Below are 9,802 nucleotides of genomic sequence, written 5' to 3' on the forward strand. Positions count from 1 at the left end.
ACAACTTCTATCTACGAAAATAGACACACCGTTAAACCAGGATTCAAATGGGAAAGAAGTGGACACCTTTCTCTGTGCTTCCTTTTTAGTTTAGACACTTAAATCTCTTTACAAAATCCAGGACAGATTTCGTGAAAAGTGAATCTTTTCTAAAGCGAGGTTAAGGGACAGTCACCTCTTAGACCTCCCATTACAGCTACTGTGCTTAACGCAAATCTTATGAAAACAACAAAAAAAGTCAGTCCCTGTTCAAGTGTCTTTTGCTAAATGCGCATTCACTATAAATCGATTCTTCATAACAATCTGAATACACCGCCACTTCTTAGTGAAAGTGTTCCTCCGCTAACAACTTTTGATTTAGATAACTATACCTGCGGAGGTAATAATACTTCAAACTGTCTTAGCACTTGTCTGACGAGCTTCAAGGAACTTAAACTGACGTCATGGCTTGAGTATGGATGTTGTACATGGGACCCGCACATTCAATATTGAGAGTGTGCAGAGACGAGTGGCACGTTTTGTTACAAATGAATAAAGCATCACTCCCGGAACTGTCACGAAAATTCTGAATGATTTGAAATGGCCAACACTCGAGAAAAGAAGGAAAGTGGCACGATTTACAATAATGTTTAAAGTAGTTTCTGGTCTATCAACTATACAATTTCCACCCCAATATATTACTTGACAGGCGACAGGACACTAGGCAATTCCACCTTAAGAAATTCATTCAAGTTGGTACTAAAACAAACAAATACCAACACAATTTTATTGCACGTACAATCAAAGACTGGAACTCCTTACCAAATAGTGTTATTGAAAAGCAGTCAGTACAGAGGCTTTCAATAAGGCTGTCATGTGTCATCTTTAAAAACGCTGACCACCAGGAGTTTTTTTTAACTTAATATTGGCACCATAATTGTATTTTTAACATAAGCACATGCACATCTGCACATCTGCAATGATGGGATATACCCCTTGCAGATTATAAGATTAGAGTTAGGTTAGAGTTACATGCTAACATGTGGCGCACTTCAACTGATTGTTAAGAAAATAGACACACTGTAACCAGGATTCAAAATTAAATCAAAACGTGGAAACATTCTTTTTGTTCAGGTGAATTAGAACCCCTTTAAATAATCGAGGTCAGATTATGAAAGATAAGATGACCTTCTCTCGGTATCTATGCTCTGAAGCGAGTTTAAGGGCCATTCACCTCTTAAGCTTTCTACGCAAATCTCCCTGAAGAAAATAATCGGTCTCCAATGTTCTTTTTTTTCCTTAGTGTTTTGCTATTTTGGTTTTCGTTTAATTACTATAGAGCGTAGCTGAGAAGTAAAAGGAAAATAATTACATTGAGATGTTGGCATATTAAATGCAGGAGTCAATGGACCCCCTCTTCCTCTCCCTTCCTTCTTGGGTGGACAAGGTAGGATTTACTGGGGAAATGAAGAGTGATCATTTGAGAGAGATTGCTTCTCCAGTGGGGTGGAGGATTGAGAAGTTTTCATGTTTTGTTTATCAGTCCTTGGGCTAGGGGTTTTGCTTGGGGATTTGTATGTGAGCCTGCTGGTTCCTTAAATTAATCATGTTATGGCAACAGACTGAGAGTGAAATACATTCATCTTGGTAGTTGGCTTTCACTTAAACACATGCTATGGCAACAGACTGAGAGTGAAGTACATTTGTACATTGGTAGTTGGCTTTCACTTAAACACAAAAATAGAATTGGGTAAACCAGACTACAGCTGTATTGTCCTCAAACCAACTTTCAGCTGCAGTCACACAAGAGCAAAGAATGTGACAAAGGTTGTATTCTCTTGCATCTTCAAATTTGATTAAAAAAAACATAAAAGTCAATTTGTTATTGATAACCTGGTATGCAGGAGGTAATGTAAACCCCACCTCTGCCAACCTGGGAAAAGGCGGGGATTTGTAAGAAGCTTTGCTCCAAATACTGCTGTCACCAGTTCGTGAGGTTATATTTTTACGAAACGACTTAAAAAACAACAACAAAAAAAAACAAAATTAGAGGCTTTAGAGGGCTCTTCTTTTATGGACTTAAGAAAATTTTAGGCCTATAATGCATAAGGGAAAGGTTTTATGAGAGTAAAAAAAATTAAAAACTTACAAGGATTTGTATGGAAAAACACTTCACTGTGACTGAGTAGCAACAGTTGTCCCGATGCAGGCAAATCCATCTAACTGTCGGTGACTACTGAAGTCACCACTTTTGAAATACTCAGCTGAAGCTTTACAGGTCACATAATTTTAATATGCTCTTTCACGTCCTGCTAATATCATTTTCCCAGAAAGAATTGTTTTTTTGCTAAAAGCATGGTTTATTACATGAAGTCAGCATCGCATTGTCTTTTCTCTAAGAAAATAAAATCTAATGCCTTTACTCCACTGTCAGAGCCAAACCAAGCAACTGAGGCCATTGTTTCGATTTTGCTTGATTAAAGAAAAAAAAAAAACATTATGTATAGAATACATACATTAACACAGAAGTTGGCAAATACAAGGTTACCTTAAGCATCTTTGTCCACAAAGAAAAATGAATATCAAGCAAACATAAAATTTGATGAAAATATCCTTTTCAGAAATTATCATCATATCCTAGTGTCTCAACATCCTCAAAGACATTGATTAACTCAATAAAATTGGAATTGACTGATGCATAAGACGGATTTCACTGTACACTCCTAGCCATTGGGCATTAAAGTGCAGACTGTTGAATTATCAGTGTTAGTGTAGGAAATGGAAGACAGAGGCCTGTTACTACTAACAGGCTACTACTATTCACTGAGATGCGAAACTCAGCTGAATCAGCTGTGCTTAGGGGCAAACCATAGTTGAAAATTTATCACCTAAAAACAAAAAGAGAAAGGAAGAGAAATTTGAACACCTACCTTAGTTCGTACCCTGATCCTAGAGATTAATTTTCTTGAAATTTTTCTTGGTGAAAGAGAGAGCGAGCCGTGAAGCGGCGACAATGAGTTGCGAAGAGGAGAGGAGAGAGAGAAAAAACCTCTGGTTTTTTGCCTTGGCCTCGAATCTCACTTTCATGCTGATGACAGCTGTAAATGCGTCAAACTGCTAATAACAAAAGTGACCAAATATGGCAATTTAGCAAACATGTGAACAGGAGTTGACCCGGGGAAATTAATATTGTATCAACAATCCATCTCCACTCGGGTGGTGAAGAGTGATAAGATGTCACTTGATCTTGTTGATAGCGTTAATCGGGGTCAGGCACAGAATTTGCCGGGTATTTTACAGCAGTGTTTCCTTGCAAGAGTCCAGGAATAAAAACTCCGCTAAAAGAAACCAGCACTGTTCCCAATGACTTCTGCAGGATTTGCAGAATTGATTTTAAAACCAGTGGCCGATCTAAGATCAACGTTCTTGGAAAAAATAACAGTTCTGTCATCTGATATCGCAGATAATCTGCAAGAAGTGCAATGAGAAGTTTTGCAATTTTCTAGGGTGTTAGAGCAATTGGAAAAATTCTGGGAAAAATGTAACAAGGCCCTAAGAATTCAGTTGACAGAGTACTGAATGCCCAGGAAATGACAGAAGTGCTACACAAAAGATTCCCCGGATGTCGTGTATCAACCGCTTCGTCTGAGAGGCTAAAGCCTTTCAGAAGATAGCAGAAGTAACATTCACATTGAAGCGATTGGGTTATAAACTGACATTCAGAGGACACAGCATCATAAGGTATTTAAATCATGCTTCTACCAAAGACGTGATAAATACCCAAAACCAGTGTCAGTTCTGGATATATTTAAAGGATGCATGCTGAGTAGAGCTACTCATTGCACATTGTACTCTGAGATCGTGTAAACCTCAAAATATAAAATAAATAAATAAAATAAATAATGATTTGGAGGTAGCGCATCCACATAGTGGTTCTTCATCTACCTGATTCCTGGTCGAATTGGAATTTGGACATGTTGGTTTTTGAGGAGAAGGGAAAACTGGAGTACCCGGAGAAAAACCTCTTGGAGCAAGGGAGAGAACCAACAACAAACTCAACCCACATATGGCATCAGACCTGGGAATTGCACCCGGGCCACACTGGTGGGAGGGGAGTGTTCTTACTACTACACCACCATTGCTCCCCAGCTAAATCATCATTTGTTTTTAAAGTGTAAAATCCCTGAAAGAGTTCTCCTCACTGAGGCAATATGTAAAAGGTATTCAAAGGTTTCAGGCTAGTGAAGATGTGCGGCCTGTCACCGCTTGCAGTTTTAACTTATTTCACAAACAATTCTCCTCCCTGGTAGAGGGAGGCAAAATTTACCAAAAGAAATGAGGTGAGAAATATCCTCAGCATCCCCTCAGTAGTTACAGTCAACCGAACCAACCAAATTGATTTGCATGTTTCTAAAAATATCAACCAATCAGTGCCGGAGGGTCAGATCCTAACCCTGTCATCTGCATTAAAGTAAGGTAAGGTAACAAGAGGTTTTTCTCTCTCTCTCCTCGCCGCCTCGCGACACATTGTCGCCGCTTCACTGCTCGCTCTCTCTTTCACGAAGAAAATTTCAAGGAAAACCTCTGGGACCAGGGTACTACCTTCAATACAACTGCCTTTTTTTTTATCCTGCCTAAAGTTTGCGGTCTACATTTTTATACTGACCGACCTTGAAATTCAGTTCGCTATATCGAAATTTTCGACAACGTATATACTTAAACTCATTTAGTAGTAAACAATTTGCTATAAGAGAGAAAGAGATCGAGAAAGAATTTTCTTCTCTTTACGCCAAAATATGACCACTTACCTAGTTGGCACATTCCACTGTTTCTCTCCAAAATGTCGACGCGCAGCCCGTTCAGGCGATAAAATCCTCGTTCGGTTTTCCAGTTCACATGGCCAGATTTTAAAACTCTCTAAAGAGGCGAAAAGAGAATGTTTATGGAGCCTGCCATCAATTTCTTGCTTTAAATACGCTCACACTTGATCATCGTTGGTCGCCCTTTTACAAAATATCGTCCAGGCGTTACTCGAAAACCGAGGTAAAGACTAGGCAATAAGACCACTGGGGGTGCACCGGGGGTGGGAAATTTTGTTCTTGCCCCCTTCGTGTAAGTGCCCAATTGTCGCTCTGTTCAAAGTCCGTAAGCGGATACGAATTTCGGCTCAAGAAAATCTGCATTTTTGTTGCGACTGGTCTAGGGTCGTGCCAAATCGAAATGACCAGTCTTTGACTTCGTCTTAAGCCTGTTTTCCCCTCTCATATCTCTTTGCGCCGGACAACTTTAGCTGCTCATTTTTCTACGCCACTTTTGTCTTACAAGCGACTTTGATAAACTGGGAAAGCTGAGAGCTCTAAAGAGTGTGCAAGTATATCTACCCACCGATTAGACCCAGTAATAGCAAATCTCCACCGAAGAAAGAGAAGAAAACCACGCTTTACAACCGTAGACTTCAAAACAAGGCTTTATTGGATTACAAATCATTGAAAACCTAAGGTCCATGGTACATTGAAAAAATCTTCCAATAGGCCATTTGCACTATGACATCATTTTACTATTACGACCAGAATCCTTCAGGGTTTTGCTTTCTTGTGCAAATGAGGGCTTTTGTTTTTCAAACCTCACTGGGATGACCAAATTTAAATATGAAACGAAACGAAAAGGATTCTGGTCGTAGTAGTAAAATAACGCCATCGTGCAAATGGCCTTTTACGTGTCTCGAAATATTATTGAGAGGAATGGGTAATCACGTGACCGTACACCGACCGACCGCCCGAGCCTCGGTCCGCACCACAGGGAAACCAATGTTTAATCTCACACTTTCTAGCTAGTTTGAGAGCCCAGGATATCAGGCAACCTGATATTGCACATCCATGTTGTGATCAATTGACAGCTGTCAAAACAGGGTATCCACTGACCAGTATCACCTGATCGTATCGCGGGCTCAGGTTTGATCCATCGAGGTGAAGTATTTTTGAAGTTATCCGCTGACAAGTTACTAGTTTTCAAACGATCGCAGGCTCAAGATTATTTTTTTTTAAAAATGCATAGGAAATACGTTGTGTTTATGAGCCGCACTATTACAGTGTAACATGATCACTCGTTCTTGAAAATTGAGCGCGCAGCATTCTAATTGTACACACAACATGTAAGCTGAGTAACCAACATTCAACTTGAAAAACCAAAAACCAACTTTGCAATTTCAGTATTCATTTTGGGGGCCTCTTTTTATTTCATTGTAATTATGACATTAGAGAGATACATATTTCCTGTAAATTCTATTCGGAGTTACTTCAATGGTGGTCCGAGTTTCGTAGTGTTTTCGATAGTAGAAGGGAATGTCAATATATTTTGTGGAATAACAAAGAGATACGTGTTGATAACAAGCCTGTGTTCTATAAAAAAAAAACTTTTTGAACAAGATGTCATTTTCGTCTTTTGTTTGAATTAGACACCACAAATTCTTTTACTATTGTTTCGAATAAAATTAGCACACATTAGTCACTCTATTCCGAAACATCATAGCAATTGTCTTTGCTCAGAAATAAGCTTAATATTGACAATCGATAACAAAGAATTTGATATATTAGAAAAGAAATCTAAAGATTACTACATGCTAATTAAAAGAATAATTGCTCAGTGTCCAAAAAACTCCAGACACTTGTGTCAAGATTTCAATCTAACGCATAGCCTGCGAGCAAGCTCTCCTATTTGGGAGGCCCCTCGCTCGCGCGTTCTCGCGAGGCTCCCTTCGCTTGCCCAAATAGGAGAACTTGCTCGCAGGCTATCTAACGCAAGACCAGCTGAAAAAAGTATTCCTTCTTCCACATATGAGGTACCCTTTGAACCTTATCTAAAAGCTTTTCAGTACAAAGTCCTTAATTCAATTTTATTTACCAATAAGAAGTTATGCAAAATAGGTTATACTCAAGATGATAAATGTTCACTATGCAAAACAGATTAGGAATCCCTTTACCACATCTTTTTCGAATGCAGCAGACACACCAAGCAGTTTTGGAAGGAATTTCAAGATTACTATTACACATTGACAAGAGAATTCGTCTGTCTGACATTACAAGACGTTATTACAGGAATACTATATACAAATTGCCCATTACTGAATTATTTGATACTGATCGCTAAACTCTGTAAACTATCCTTATGGGGTTGTAGAAGAAATCAGACTCTTCCAGTCATAACTGCCTTTTCATCCAAGGTTAAAATTAAGTATGAAACAGAAAAGTACGTACCGTAAACTGCCGCTTATAAGCCCTGGGCTTATACAAAGTTCGTAAGGGGTTTTAGGTGGGCTTATAAACGGGGGGGCTTATATCCGGATGGGCTTATAAGCGGACGAAAAAAAAAACGTTTCGAAATGAGCAAAAGCACTGTTGATCGACGTATGATTTAAATTTATTACTCTTACAATTGAAGCCTTAAAAAGGCAGCAATAAATTGAAGTCAGTTAAATTAAAAAAAAATCAAAAACAAAAACTGGAGGGGGGCTTATATCCGGATGGGCTTATAATCGGATGTATTTTTTTCAGTTTTGTTTGCATGTAGGTGGGCCTATAACCGAGGGGGCTTATAAGCGGCAGTTTACGGTATGTGTTAAAACTAATAAAATGGACAAATTTAATAAGAAGTGGGCTCTGCCTTTGGACTCTGTACCCTAGTGTCGTCTGTAATTATTCATTTTTTGTATAGTTACTTTACCGTTAAAGTTTATAGTGTAATGTGATGTAATGTATTTGTAATTTATTGTAACGTAATATCATGCAATGTCATGTAACGTTAGTATTTTAACGCTGTGGAGTATTTCATAAAAGTTTGAAAAGTAAAAAAAAAAAAAGAAAAAACAAATTCAGTATTCAGTGCTCGGTGTCAGTATATAAATCTGGCCATCTCTTTTCATAATCTGATGTTAAAAAGATATTGAACTCGTATCAGACGCGATGGGTCGTATGTCACGGCGAGAATAATTGTCATCATCATCATAATTGTCAACATCATCGTAGCGAAATCTCAACTTCTTTGTACAGACAGCGTAAAATGTCCGCCCAGATGTATCTTATGTCAAACGCTGACGTAACAGTACCCCTTCTCCCTTAGTGTAAAAAGGGGGTCGGTAGACAACACACGACTTTTACCTCGTGCCAAAATACTGCTTGTTCCAATGAATGTTTTCTCTGGCGGGTATATTATGCTCTGAAGGAAAAAGGTCTTGACTCAGAAAATGTGATTTTTGCCACTTGTATTTCATACTGAGAGATCGTGGCACGCATGTTGATTTTCTGCGGTTTATTATTGTTTCTGGTCGGCACTATTTGCCCTCTGATGCAAGAGCGTTCTCCCTTTGAAATGTAAAGCTCTTTATGCGGCTAAATGATGGTTTTAGGTTGTTTAAGTTTCTCCAAAGTGCCTCCTGGATCTGAAAAATTATAAACGATTTTATTTTTGTCCATAAATGTGAAGGTTTCCTGCAATGTTCTGTCACGCTGGGCCCAGCACGTTAGCGTTTTTAACAGGATGAAAAATTGTCACGAATAGTGATCAGATCTCGAAGAATGGATTGCAGCTTAAACTGAAGCTACATCAACTATGGAGAATTGCGATGTGTCTCAGTCTTGATTGCTCTTAAAGCAATAATTTTAAAACTTCAGCTTGTTTTCTAAGGATAATGTGAGGCTTTGGACCTGTTCTACCTGTTGGACTGGAGCTCGTAGTTCCTCCCTTGATTATAACTTTTGAATTAGCTTTTTTAATAACACTATCAACAGTCTTTATCGTTGTTGAGCTCCTTGTTGCTCATATTGATTTAGGAGTACCTAATGAAAACGTTCCTCTAAATATCTTTTCCACAGTGGCTGGCAACAGATGCCGCTATCTAGGTTGTGCAAAAGGAGGGAACAGGGAGACCGGAGACTGGAAACAACAAACCCCTGTGGTTGGCCTGTTAAGTCAGCCTTTGACTAAGATACATTTTGGCGGACAACGCTGTCCGTGCAACGAGGTCAAGATTTTGCAACGATGAGGTTTAATCCGTGACGGCAATTATTCACTACCCATTGCGTCTGATACGAGTTTAATATCTTTTTAACATCGGACTATCAAAAAAGATGATCAGACTTATATATAACCCCGAGTACCGAATACTGAACTGAATTGCAAAGTTGTTGGTTTTTGGTTTCTCAAGTTGAATGTTGGTTGCAGTCAACTTACATGCATGTTGGGTATAGAAGTAGAGTGCTGCGCGCTTAATTTTCAAGAACGAGTGATCATGTTAAATGTCGGTAGTTAGTTGAATTATCAACTTGTTGAATGTTGAAACGTGAAGTTGAAAGTTGGGGGTTATAACTTAATGTTAGCTACTCAAGTTGAGTTTCGGTTTCGGCGGGGATTGAACACCATACTCATCTATGCTCATAGAGGCTCTTTACTTTGCTAAGACAATTCAGTTCTATTTCTTGGCATTTAAATGAAGAATAAATGACATTGCCCATAACAACATTGGCTGCTTTAAAAAGGTAAAAACAAAAATAATAATAGCATAAAACAGCATTACTGAATAGCTTCAATCTCATAGAAGGGTAAAGTGGCCAAGCTTGCAAACAAAAGGATCTATATTAAAGAGAGAGCTAGTCGAGAGCGTCATACTGAGAAAAATACTGATCTGCGCTCAGTAAGAGAAAACAAGGATATTTTACTGGGAAGGCAAACTCTTTATAGCTATCTACAAGCGTTAATTTATAGCTTACCTGTGCCTATCTATCTGTGTTTAATCGTTTTGGAAGGGACTATCGGCATAAAATAGAAAACA

Source organism: Porites lutea, chromosome 9 (assembly GCF_958299795.1).
Source record: "Porites lutea chromosome 9, jaPorLute2.1, whole genome shotgun sequence".
Lineage (NCBI taxonomy): Eukaryota > Metazoa > Cnidaria > Anthozoa > Scleractinia > Poritidae > Porites > Porites lutea.